Source organism: Gymnoscopelus microlampas (genome assembly GCF_963454915.1).
Source record: "Gymnoscopelus microlampas genome assembly, chromosome: 7".
NCBI classification, from domain to species: domain Eukaryota; kingdom Metazoa; phylum Chordata; class Actinopteri; order Myctophiformes; family Myctophidae; genus Gymnoscopelus; species Gymnoscopelus microlampas.
In genome coordinates, this window is record NC_139944.1 from 24,741,065 (window position 1) to 24,756,003 (window position 14,939).

Genomic DNA, 14,939 nt, shown 5'->3' on the forward strand with positions numbered 1-14,939 from the left:
GTGTGGGTATGCAGCCGAGCATATCGTGTACTCACACCGGCCTCAAAGTGAAACTTCAAAATAATATGTGAGTACTGCCTGCTCCTGAACAATAAAACATAGTAAAATACAGCGTCTAATAATAACCAACCGATCAATGTATCTGACAAACTGAAGATCTGTGCATTTAAACTGATCTGAGAGGTGGTGGGTGGCAAAGCAAGTATTGTAGGGCAGAGACAGATCCTAGCCCTAGAATGTCTGTGATCTTACATACATTTCATGTAAGATCACAGACATTCTAGGGCTAAGACAGATCCCTAACCATCATACACGCAATATGCATATTTGCTTTTTTTCCTTTATTGGCAAAATGTGGTGCCCAAATTAAATAATATCATTGTGAATTATATAATCTCTCTCTCTCTCTCAACATATTTTATCATTTATAATGTAATTTATATATTTAGATATAACATATAGAAAGATAATTATGATATATTGAAGTATTTTAGACATGTACATGACATTTTAACCAATGAGCAGGAACAGTTAATTTACAATGGTATCCACTGACTGAAAAGATCCTTCTTATTATTTACCCTGCTTTTGCTCATTTCTTTCTGGGACTAAAAAACAATTGGCATACTGTTTAGAAAAACTGTAAAATGCCTGTCCCAAACGACTAATTATCACATCCTTCCTTGAAATCTAACATGGCTCCAAAATAATACACTTTAAAATAGACGTGCTCAGTGTTGTGAATCATCAGCCAGTGTTCATCATTTCAGCCACAAATGTGCTCAGAGTGAACACCACCCCATGTCAACTCCCTCACAATACTCCCTCCATCCTGCCCTACTATTTATGACCTGTAAGTGGGGCCCTTCACACATAAATCTTTTATGCAGTGTGCTTGTATATGGACTGTAGGTGGAGACGGCGTTCTGTAGGCTTTGTCTCCTTTCTGCATTTTCTGTATTTATTTCACTGTTTTAGAAATAACCATTTCACATTTTTGTAGGTGCACCCTGTTCCGTGTACTCTGTTTGCATTCTCATATGGACAACTGAACTGTTTTTTTTTTGTTTTCCTGGCCCTTTACAAAAACCTGTGAATTCTGCTGTCATTTGCACTTTCTGATGCCACTCTATTTCCATGGCACACATTGATGGCTAACCAATCATGTAAAAAGCAAATAATTCAGCCAGCTCCTTTTTTTTACAAGATAAATATAGCAGTATAAGATTACAACCTGCAGCACTTTTCACCTTGTGTGATTGGACCTCGTCTCCAAACAGAGCAGGGTAAACACGATTTGTTAGATTGCATTCTGGAAGGAGGTCGGAGGAGCCGCTGAATGACATGGAATCAGATTTGGTCCTGCTTGCCAATGCCCTTGGGTGTATTCTGGCTGATGCCGATGGACAAGCACACACAGGGTTAAAGGGCTGTCATATAAATCAAGCACAATCACTTCAGAGGTGAAAACACGCGTGATGCCAGTGACATGGAAGACGGGAGGGAGAGAGGAGGAGGAGGAGGGAAAGAGAGGGGGAGTAACGCCTGATTTAACTATACTTTGTCATGATGAAAATAGCCAATCTACAAGCTCACGAATGCGCGGCGATGCGATGCATTGTGAGCTTGTAGATTGGCTATTTTCGGCACGGGACACCGTCATACGAGTGGAATAAGAATAGATGGATAGAAGGAGGGGACGGGATTATAGCAAGTCATCACATCTATTGTGCAAAACCGTTACTTTTCAGGAAATGGGGGGGGGCATGCTTTCCAAATGGATCCAATGTAGTTATTATTTAGGCCTGTATGTTAAATATTTATAAAACCCCACAGGCAGGATTCTCAAAATAATGATGTCATAAGTAGAGAAAATAGCAGATCTTATGAGGTTGTAGATCGGCTATATCTGATACTTTTGCACAACACTGTCATAAAATAAAGTTCTATCTATCTCTCTCTATCTATCTCTCTATGTTTCTTTCTTTTACCCATCTATAATCTAATCTTCTATCTTTCTTTTTCCCATCTATTTTACTGGCAGGTTGGGTATCGCTGCTGGAGAAGTTTCTGTGGAGTAGTGCATGTCTAAATGCCTGGATGTATTTCCACTTCAGATGATATTAACCAGTGAATCATAGATGGTGACTCATTTTCTTAACATTCAACAATGTTGTTATTAGCAACTTGTTCTTCCTGCAGTTTAATGGCCTCAAAATACCAGAAGAAATACTGATTCATTGGAAAGTAAAAGCCAAACAGTGCTGTACTTTTGCCAATTTTGAGGTACACGCCACTCCACCTCAGAGGCAAATAGTTTACTTTTTATGCCACTACAATTACTGTATTTCAAAACTGTAGTTACCAATTACCTTGTGATTTTGTATCATTAATATAAAATCCTACTTTAGCTGTAATACTTCAGCTGTTTGAAAATAGCTGATCTACAAGCTCACAACATGTCACGGTACTTTGGTACTTAAAGTATATTTTGATGCCAATACTTTTGTTCTTTTACTCAAGTAAATTGTTTGCTACTTTAAGTAAAAGAATCTGCACTGCATTCATCCAGATGACACACAACATGCGCATATGCACACTCGAACACACACGCACACACACACACACACGCCGTATCTTCCCAAGAGAGGCAAAAAAAGCAACATTGACCCAAAAAAAGAAAGAAAGAAAGACAGTGTTTTCCATGACATACTAGGGGTCTGGAATCATACTACACAGTGTCTTAACTCAAAGTGTGACATGGCCTGCACACAAAAGGTGAGCCATGCTGAGCAGCCATGCAGAAGAGATGTCCCTCCGTGCTCCGCAGTCACCTGTATGCTCAAGGTTCATTTACAATTTCATGTCTGGTAGCCATCCAGCCATCCTGGTGCTTCATGTAGTGTTTATGTAGCCTTTTCTAATTCTCCCCCTGAAGCTTTTAAGAGGCTTCTAATCATACATAATTGATCAGTGTTTTCACTTAAACGCACTGCATTGCTCATTCTCATTATTACTTAAGAGACTGCTTTCATAAAGGCTGGACTATGTCCTGTGTTATGCTCGTCGCATTGTTCACCACGAGAGCTGGCACGCGCGCACGCACACACGCACACACTTCTTCACTTACTCACCTCCAACTCACAAGGAAACACACACACACACACACACACACATACCCACCTGTGTGCGCAGACTGTGCAGTGCGCACACACGTTTTTTAAATTGTTGTCTGCAAATTCTATTTATCATGAATTGTACATTTAGAAGCAGGAAAATTGTATTGCAAAAATAAAGTATAAGTATATTTATTTCACATCACTGCAGAGTTACTATATTATCACATAAGATAACATTTTGCTTAACGTCAAAATGTCTAACATGACTTTGTGGTAATGCCAGTGAAACCATAATGTCACACTATGATATGGTTAGAGATTATGCTGCAATGCACCAGCAGTCCAGCACTGTATGCACATTGTTTAAAACATAGTTTTCCTTGTAATGTGTATATCTACACATACTATCTGGTTGGCAGACTGCCAGCTCTGCATTTGGTGGTCCCTGCTGATGGAAACTTCAAACTTTATGAAACTGGTTCTTGTCTCCCACACCGCTCTCTCTGCGTGAGTTTATATTACTTGTCTCCAAGAGGGGACTCTCCCTCTGCAAGTCATTTCTCTCGAAACACTTCATTTTCTGAAAATTCATGTTCTTTTCTTTTTCTCGTTTTCTTTTTTGTCAGTGCTGTTTGACCACATCAGAAAGCTGTGGTGCTGTAGAGAAATGACTTCCTCCATGACGGCTCACAGATCACGTGGCCTGCAGTCCATTAGGGTTTCTCTGTAAATCCATGACAAAGAGTGGACATGCTCTGCAGTCCTTGCCTTTCTCTGGAAATGAAACTTTCATGATGAATGATGTTTCACACTCATCAGGCCATGTTTCCAACCTGCAGATAGTAACGTGTGCCTCGCAAATGACGGCAAAGTAGATCATGACAGCATTTCTTTTACATAAGTTACAGGGTTTTATCAGTATCATTTTATATTTGTAAACATCATTTTATCTCCCTCTTGTTTTTATGATCCCTGTGTTGTGATTTATTTTTTTGTATTTATCTTGTGTTTATTTGTGCTATTAGTTTTCTTTCTGTGAAGCACATTGGAACCTTGTTAAGACAAGTGCTATATAAATAGTGTATTACTATTATATTATGGTATCACTTAACATTATACTGTTGATGAGAGTGTTCTCTTGTTTCAGTATCTAGTATCTAGTACCTAGTGTAATTATTCACTCCATTGTGACCACTGTAATAATTTCAGTCAAGAGTATGGAAAATAATAATGTCCTCTGTGTCATGGTGTTGTATTGCACTCTTTTAATTCCTAGACTCTCCTTCATTGGTTAAATGACACAAGAATGAAACCTGCACAGCATTCTCAAAGACCTTTTATAGACCACAACAACGGCAACAGAAACAGAAGTAGCAACAACAACAACAGCAAAAACAATAATACAACACGACAACAATAACACCTAAGGCAAGAAAAAGAAACACCCAAATATGGAACAGAAAAAGTGAGTACAGCAAACCATACCAGATATCCTCTCTATCGTTCCTCCTTCAGGACTGCATACAGTGGCTTTTTCATTGTATATAACTCCAGCCGACTGTAGGTATAAATGGAAGTGGCAAAGATGAATAATACATGTGAATTACCTTCATGCAGTCTGGGCCTCCTCCTCCCTTCCCCGTGCTGCAAGAACATCATTTTTAGTGACAATAAAATTCAAGGCAAGGAGTGGTGATGAAAACAAGATATTGTGTGTGCATGCCAGCGCATGTAGAGCAGCAGCAGGTTGAAGGATGACACTTTCTAAAGACGTGTTTAAGTGTGGTTTAAATACAAATGACATTGCCACAATTAAAGTTTTGATGTAAGTCACACAAAAAATCATCACCATCTTTGAATCTATGATTTGTTGATTGATTGAATGCTTTATTAACAGTTTGCAAAGACAAGCACAGGGACGTACAGTTCAAAACAAGGTCTCTTAAGAGGATTTTAAACCCAAGAAAGCACTATGGCTTGTTTCCATTGGGGTCCTTTGTACTCAATTCATCGAAACATTTAATGACAGACAAATATACAATAGTATGCAAAGAAAATCATATAAATACAAATATGTACAGTAAACCGTTAGATTGGTTAGGCTTTGACAATCCATTCCACTGCACTGACAAATTGACAATTCAGTCTGATATCAGACAATATAAATCCTGAAATTGTAACATTAATAAGGCTTGCACTATCAGAGTAAATGTTTATGGTCATCATTGAGTTACTTTGTTCACGTTAAAAACATTTTTATTCACTGCATATAAGCATAAATACTCCTATGCTTAAAAGGAAAGTTGTTTTGCCCTTCAATATTGTGGTGGCTCATAGAAAGCACTGTCATGAAATGAAAGGCCAGATTCATAATCCCAATGGAAACGGCTAGCTGAAAAATTAGGCCGGTGAAATGTTTTCCTCCCTGTTTGATTGTTACATTTTGTGTATTTGTGTGAAGTAGGCTACATTTTCAGTCTGCAAGTACAGTATAATATTGTCACTGGTGGGCAGAAATGATTTATCTCAACATTTCATCTCTTTAAGTATTTTTTTCATGAATTAATGCTGTATTTTATACTTTGTCGTATTACCATGTCACACAAAAGTAGCAAAAATAGCCAATCTACAAGCTGACATATTGCAATGTGATGCTTTGTGAGCTTGTAGATCTTCTATTTATTAAACGTGTGTGTGTGTCACACACACACACACACACATATCTATATATATATATATATATATACACACACACACACACACACCGTATGTATTTATAGATTGTTGCTGTCGGACAGAACGCCGTACTTGATCATACTACAGCGTCACACAAAAGCATCAAATGTTGTAGATCTACAAGCTCAAAACGAGGCGTGAAGCGACGCGTTTTGAGCTTGTAGATCTGCTACTTTTGCCATTTTGGGATTTGAATCCTGCAAAGCAACAGTTTTGAACATATGGTATATCCACCTCACAGAGACGATATGTCAGAATGACTTGGTGGTTTCACTCCCTCCACTACATTTAACGGGCCTCTGCAGTTACTGCTGTTGAGAACCAGGTAACCTTTATGGGATGATTTCACAGATGAGTCAATGGTGAGCTAAGTTTAGAATGCACTCGGCTTTAGATTGTCCTTGAAGTATACAATTAAATAACACGTGCAACAAAATGTCACGGACAAAAAAAACACTCCTTTCATGTGTCAACAATATAAATGACCCCCCCCCCCAACTGTTTACTGTACCTGTTTGCTACTAGTGTTGATGTCTTGTATATTATTGTATGTCTCTATGAATTGAATACACAGGACCACAATGGAAACAAGCCCTTGGGGCTTTTGTGTTATCCTTTTAGCACCGTTGTATAATCGTACCACAGTTACTATTTGCAAACTTTTAATAAAGTATTCAATCAATACAACAAGGTTGAGGAAAGTGGATAATGACATTTGAATAGCTTGTTTTTAAAATGCTTATGTGAAATGTATAGGTCTACTACCACATATCTAATATGTAGTGGGTCTGGTCTATACTGCCATTTTGATACACCATGGACCTACAAGGAAAGTTGCTTTGCCATTCACTATTGTGGTGGCAAATAGGAGAGCACTTGAGGTCTCAAACGTACTGTGCCACAACGACATACAATAAAAACTACAATAAGGAAGAAATACTTCAAGTATCCACATCAGCATAACATAATAATGGCAAGAGCGTGTGATGTGGATGCCAAGAAGCAAAGCCATTTCCTGCAGAAAACACTTGTACTATTATAGCAGAAACACTTGTACTCCATATACTATAGCATAAACACTTGTACTCTACTAGACGTTCGGGCCGCTATGCGGCCCGAACGTCTAGCGTGACGCGTCGTTCACTTTGCAGTGCCACCTTACAGGCACCTCACAGTGTGAGAGAGAGTTTTGTGCTCTCCTAAATCCACGGCAGGCTTTGAAAGTACCCACTTCAGAAAGAGGTGACGTGCATCACCTCTCCAATGACCAAAACCCACTATGGAAGCCGTCGAACTGGTGCGATCTGACGGCATCCTAGAATTTATAGGTAGGATGTGATGTCATATACCGTCTCATCGTGATGTCAGATTACATCACACTGGCGTGATGTCAGATTACGTCACACTGGCCACATACAACGTACGTACATACTGACAACCGACATGGCGCAGGATTCAAATTGTATATATAGATATAAACACTTGTATATAGCAGCAATAACAGTATTTTATACTATTAGCAGCAGTAGTCACATCAACTTGACTATTGTGCAAGATACCTTGTATCTATAATATCCTTTATTAAAATTGCCTATAATGGGAGGGCAGGTGGTCAGACCTCTGACGTAACTCTGACTCATCCATAACCATATAAGGAGTTTCCAATGCAGCTACGCCCAAATATGGAGTGTTTTCTAGCCTCAATGTGTCGTCATGGCATCAGGCACAAACAGATTAGCCTGGCGTGGCTAGACTATATCACTGCGTGGATATGAGTCTGGTGCTTCAATGAGGACGTTTTGTTTCCCAAGGGGCGGGATCAAAACAATGTCCTTCGACGCAATTGGTTAGACCTACAACCAACTACCAATTACAGTCGCCCATATTCGAATACTGGGCCCTGATTGGTGCCCCACGTCTTCTGGAACAGGAAATGGATTCTCTATGGAGCGGTGCCAGACCCAAATCGCAGAGTGCAATTTTTTTTTGCACTCGCAGATTCGTCTGGTCCCAGGCTACAAACAAATCAGTCAGCTCCATATATGGGCACAAAGGCGGGCATGCCCATATATGGGCATATACTGATGGTCTCAGCAATCTCCATATATAGGCATAAAAGGGACAAGGACCTACAGATTCGCATATCCAGTTGTCCAGAACCGCCGATCCAACCCAATATTCCAATTTTTAGCGGCGCTAGCCGCTCATAGAGCGGAGTTAGCCCTCTATACCTGGCTTTTGCGTCAACGTTCTGATTGGTCAGACACGTCAACAAAGTGATTGGTCAAGCTTCACGTGACACGCGGCTATAAACACATTATAAACACTTATTGATGACAAAATGTATCAAAGGCGCCGCTACCTTCACACAGGTGTGATTTTTTAATTCAGAAATGTGGCACACCTCATTTTACATCTCAGTGTAATAGTAACACAAATAACATACATCTTCCTTTTTTAGCGGCGCTAGCCCTCTATACCTGGCTTTTGCGTCAACGTTCTGATTGGTCAGACACGTCAACAAAGTGATTGGTCAAGCTTCACGTGACACGTGGCTATAAACACATTATAAACACTTATTGATGACAAAATGTATCAAAGGCGCCGCTACCTTCACACAGGTGTGATTTTTTTTTACATATCCACCAAACAATACAAAACAACACAAAACACTAACAATACACACACACCAATAGTAACATAAAACAACAGAATACCCCGCCAGGGGGTATTAAAAGGTTCTTTTAATACAGAACCTTTCCGTGCAGGCGTGCAGGTGGTCAAACCCACAAGGGACATCACCCCTTCCTCTACACAACTTAAGGAAGGTCCTACACAAGGTCCTACTCAACTTAAGGAAGCCCCATATTTGTAGAAACAATTTGTCCTGTACTTTCATATACCACCTGTTCATAAGGCGCTATTTTTGACATCAGTTCTATCCAATCTTAAAGACACATGAACACGTTGACTACCATTGTAGCATTCCAATATATGGGCATATACTGATGACATCAGGGATCTCCATATATGGGCATAAAAACACAGACAGATGGGTACAACGGGTACTCTGACAAAGCCCCCAACACTAAGACTCAGACATTTTGGGAGGATCGGCAGTAGGTGTGAGGGCCTTGTAGTGGCCTATACCTCTAGTATACTATAATAGCACCAGTTTCCCTGTATTATTATATTCCAGCAGCTGTAGTAACATCAACAGTGCAATATTGGGTTGATCACACAGAGAGACTACAGTATCAAGTGCCAACCCACTTAATTTTTTGTTGCATGTTTTTATGGGGTGCATGTACATACTATACATAGCGTCCTGGTTTAAAATATATTTAGAAAGTAATCAAAAAGCTCACATAGCTTGTAAATTTAGATACTAAATTTAGATATAGATTTTAAATAGAAAAATAAAGAAAATACATTCTGATTTATTCTGATTTTTTTTTTTTTTTTGTAAAAATATTAAATTGTAGGAGTGTACAAAACATGCAACCCATAAAATGGGTCCCGACCAACAAAATGGGTCACGATGCATTTTGTGAAACATTTTTCCTTGAATGACTGATTCGACTGAACTGTTGGCTACAGTGTTAATTTTTACTGCAAAGTTTGATTTAGTTTTAGTCATAGTCTTTTGAATACATTTCAATTTAGTTGTTGTAGTCATATTTGAGTCATCTGAAACGTTTTAGTTGACTAAATATCATAAGATTTTAGTCAACCAAATCTACAGTTGATTTATAGCCGAGATGTATTTGATGGCGTCGTAATGCCTGATTTGTAGACCGGCTACCGAAAATAGTCTGCGACATGTTGTGAGCTTGTAGATCGTCAATTTTCGGTAGTCGGTAGTCGTATTTTCGGAGTGCAACAACCTTACACAACTAAGCATAAAATTACTTTTCTCAGTTCTATTGGATCTCTTCTCCACTATAGTCCTTCCTGAACATTTCTGTTTAGTTTTTCTTTCTTTTTTTTACGAAATTGTTTTTTAACCACTAAAAAACACTATTGTCATAGTTTTAGTCATCATAGGTTTGTTTTTATTTAGTTTTTATCTCTTCATCTGTGAAAAAAGGTAGTTGACGAACATTTTTCGGCATAGTTTTAGTCGACGAAAGTAACACTGGTTGGCTGATGGCAAGTTGAAACCCAGCTAGTTTCTCTGCGGTGTGCTTGACCTTTCTCAGCGGAACGGTATTAGTGGGAGAAACACTGGTGACTCTGATGTCCCCAACTTCACTATAGCAATCAGTGGTGGAAGAAGTACTCTGATGTTTTTATATAAGTAAAAATAGCAACACCACAATTATTTTAAAAAATCTAAAAAAATATTTGATTGAAAATACTAAACTATTGGCATCTAAATATAGGCTACTTAAAGTAAAAGTACTCAAATTTGTTAAAAGTTGTATCAGCAATTTTCGGGTATAAAATAGGACCTAAGTGGTTAAATGTACGTTTTGTAATAATGATCTGCAAAGTAACTAGTAACTAAAGCTGTCAAATAATTGTAGTGGAGTAAAAGTACTCAAGTAAAGTAAATGTACCTCAATTGTAATTAAGTACAGTACTTGAGTAAGTGCTTAGTTACTTTAAACCACTTCTTCTCAGTGTTACCGGGCCACTGGTACTTGAGGTTTGAGGTTTGGATACAGAGCCAGACATCATGGGAACCTAGACTCAAAGTGACAGTGTGGGGGTGGGGGTGGAGGGGGTGGGATGATGGGTTATGTTTCATATCGTGGAGTATCTCTCGAGAATTAAAAACAGAATCTGGGGCAATTCAAAGGCAATGTCCTAAAGAGTCTCGTAATGACACAGAGTCGTCTTTTCTTACATGATGAAAGTGATGGAAATGTTCACGTGTGTGCCACTTTTTCTCCATTAAAGCTGTCACTTGACCTTAACGGAATGCAAATTAAGCAAGGTATCAAAGGGAAAAAAATAAAGATAATTCATATCAACACAGTGTATTAACCCATTAAGACCGGGAACGCATCTGTGTCATTTTAGATTTCTTTGGCACTCTGTGCCGTGCTATGAGCTTGTATATCTGCTATTTTTGAAAAGTCGTAAACATTTGTGCAAATCTTTGAATATGTATTCTTTTAAAGCAAACTCAAATCTTTGCTTCTGGGGGGTCCCTGGAACAAAACATTGAGATGTAGATGTATCCATATACAAATACATATAATTTTGGGGGGTCCTTGACATGAAAAAGTTTGAGAACCACTGATATATACATTTAGAAGACATTTTGTAGAATGGCATCTCAGGTTTTAATGGGTTAAATAACTGTGGAATGTGTTTACCAATCGAAAACGGAAGCATACTGTATGTAGTGCCCTCTGTTCCTAGATGATTGTTGACTGCCAGGGTGATGCCACTGAACCGCACAGTAATGTGTTCCCTGGATGGACCCCTAGAATGATCTAACCATAACAGACATCATGTCTGCACTGACAGGTTCTGTAGAACCTCATTCATTCAACCTTTATTTATTTTCTCGCTTGGCGACGTATTGTGAGTAGTGCTGCAACTATCCATTATGATTATTCTATTCATTACTTTTTTGATTAATCAAATAATCGAGAATATGTTTTTATATATCAACGAATCAATTAACCGCTTATGTTTTTTACACTTCATTGCACAATAGTGTTGTGCAAAACTTAAAATAGCTGATCTACAAGCTCACAACTTGTCGCAAGGTTTTATGTAATTCTTTGGAAACGTTTCGCCTATAATGGCATGCCCAACATAGGGATTGATCACTAATCCATTTTAATCGATTAAATCGATTAGTTTGATTAACTGATGCACCCTGCACGACATGGATCGGCTCTGTCTGAGATACTCAAACCATTAACCCCTTTACAAACTGGAAACAGAGAGCACAAAAAGCATGAAAGACGTTTACTTTTAGGGGGGCGGGGGGGGGTAGCCGTAGAGATTTCTTTGAAGTACTTTTCTGTGCAGATTTTTTTGATTCACAGTAGCTGTGCATTTCCAAATTCTTTGCCATCTGTGTGAATGTGATACCTCTCCTTAGTACAATGAACTGGAAATGGAGGGCTGTGTTTCATATAATCCCCAAATCCATCCAACTCTCACATCCTATCATGCAAATTTGGTGCAGTTTGAAGAGAATCCAGTCTCCTAACCATATGCCTCAGCCTTGTAAAAGATACAACAATTTATTATGCATGCATTGCACCAGGCTTATGGTAATAAGGTATTAAATTAGTGCTGGACATTATTGCTCTTCTATATCATTTCTACTCAAGAGATTTTCATAAAAGTCACATAAAAGCAGAAAAGGCACCTGGCTATGACCCAGAAGTGCTGCCGAGCAATTGGCAGCTATACTCAACTTCTGGAAAAAATATTTTGAGATCACTGCTAGTGAATTTATAAGAGAATATGTCCGAATCACAAACTTGGAACTGTATTGGCGCTCAATTATGTATTCTTTGGCTATGTCAGATTGTTTCAAAACAAGGTTATTTGTGCAGTGCTACAGCCACTCAATTTGCTCCAAATGAAATGAGTGGTTCTGCATTAAAATGTAATGAGTCGCTTTATATCACACTCTGCTGAGAAAATGAATTCACTTCAATGCTCTGGTAGCCTATATTGAAATTGCTCTACAATATCTAACGTATTCGTGCGACTTTAATTGAACCAAAAAAACACATAGAGAATTTAATGAGGTTGCTGGTTGGAGGAAAAAAACATATTTTAAAGAAGACAAATTTTCAAATTACCCCCCAAGCAAATCCTTCTGACCAAGAGGCCATCATAACAATTATGTTCTAATGATGAAGATACCATATGTAAAATACATTGGCATAACATAATGCATCAAATAGAACCAAGGACGTTTATTTTGTTCCTTCCCCCAGATGTGTTTCACTGCAAAGCCAGTTCCATCAAAAGACTGGGAGCATATCAGTGTGGGCAGAACGTTTCTTCAATATTTCAGAGACAATGCCACAGTGACAACACCCGGAAATCCTTCTAATCCACCTATTGTGGTCGTAGGCAAGCAAACATGAACATTATTCATGCAGCTTCCTGGGCAGATTGTGTTTATGATGTGGAAAGATTTTCTCTTTTTTTTTAATGATTATTTCATATTTCCTCTCTCACTCTCTCGTTGCATGTTGGGATGGGCCCCCTGGGACGGGCCAAAAGGCCCAAAGTCAATGAGTAGCTCTCCAACCGAGTCCATTTCACCCAGAGGAAGAGGGAATGAAAGAGAGGAAGATAGGAGAGGGCGAGAATAATGCTTAACTTATAGTACGTCGTACGACAGTGTCGCGCGCAGAAAATAGCCGATCTACAGTATAAGCTCACAAAGAGTCGCCGTTTGACACGTTGTGAGTTTGTAGATGTAGATCAGCTTTATCAGTGTCATCTTTCTAATCACTTCTGAAAAGTTTTGTTCAGTAACAGGGGTTTCCCCGTCTCCCCAGCTCTTTAATAAACATGAAATACATTTTCAGCTGGGTTGCCAATTTCAGCCAATCAGAAGAGGGTACCCATTTATCAGCTTACATTTTATCACTTCCAATTTCACTTATTTCATCTGTATCCTGTCTGCATTCTCTCCCCTGATTGGTTAAATTGGTAATCCTGACCCGAGAATGCATTTTCTGTTTACCTAGAGACATGGAGACTCCTGTTACAGAACAAACACGCTATAGCAATGATTAGTATCAGAATATCAAGCTATTTAACACTTATTTTAACACAAAAAAAATCACTTACCCTACCGTAAGTCCTTTTCTTGGTATTCTTGCCAGTTTTAGTGTGTATGTTGATTTGATCTGTGTACATTTAATATCTATTCCGTTTTATTTTGTTATTTTATACACAGATTTTATATTGCTGTTTTATGGTTATCATCATCCTGCTCTTTTACCTTGTTCTGTAAAGCACTTTGTAACCTTGTTTGGAAAAGCTCTACACAAATAAATTCATTATCATTATCATTCTCATAGCTATTGTTTTGCCCACGACACTGTTGTATGATGAAGAATAAATCAGGGTTAATAACCCAGTCATATCTATACCTCACCTTCATGTTCACACTTCCGATCATCACAATATGCTGATGGTTATCATCGGCGGTGTTTTGTGTGTGTTTGCACTTCAAACACACAATTCTTTGGTTTGGATTTTGCCAGTGTCAAGTCATCACTTCCTGTGCATCGCCAAGTGTGAGAAAACACCCACATGTTTTTTTTTACTTTACTGCCCATAGTGTATTTGTTTCAAATGCTGTTATTACAGTCATAAAAAAAACTCCCCATTTCTGTTTTCTCGCACCTCTGCAGACATAGCCCCGAATATTGCTTTGCCACACCGCCATCTCCGCTAACACATACCATTACCGATGCTGCCATATAGCTAAATTACCATTAGCTGCTGGTGCTGCTATTGTTGTTGATTTTGTTATTGCAAATGTGTAATGCATTGCCTCCGAGCCATAAATCTTGCACGGGATTACTGTGTAGAAGTCGTTTTTATGGTTTTGACTCATCAATCAGAGCTGGAATGTTTGTGTTGCAACTGCCACTTTTTATGATAGATGACGAAGGGGTGCTTTCTAACGGCAACTGTAGTTGGGAGGGGGGGTGCGGGCAACGGGATGGTGGCTGTGTGTGTGTGAGTGTAATGCATGTGCCCTTGCGTGTGTGTGTGTGTGTGTGTGTGTGTGTGTGTGTGTGTGTGTGTGTGTGTGTGTGTGTGTGTGTGTGTGTGTGTGTGTGTGTGTGTGTGTGTGTGTGTGTGTGTGTGTGTGTGTGTGTGTGTGTGTGTGTTGGGGTGGCGGGGTGATGGAGCACAATGTAAGCAGTGACACTCATTATTCTATCTGCAGGCCGGAGTGATGGAACGCTCCACATATTAGCTGTCTTTTCCTCTTAATCCCATTGTGCGCCGCGAGATTAAATTTGAACACTAATAAACGGCTTTTTATGACTAATTAATGCCTCGCACCTTGCCAAGAATCATTTTCTTCCTCCGCTAATTCTAATTGGTCCAATTAATCATGCAAAAGGG

At 39.0% G+C, this 14,939-nt stretch overlaps 1 long non-coding RNA gene across 1 annotated transcript in view; it reads left to right on the plus strand.

Moving 5' to 3' along the window:
• LOC311049721 overlaps positions 1-14,939 on the plus strand; it is a 468,691-nt gene that overhangs the window by 26,060 nt on the left and 427,692 nt on the right. The gene's annotated exons all lie outside the window — the stretch shown is intronic.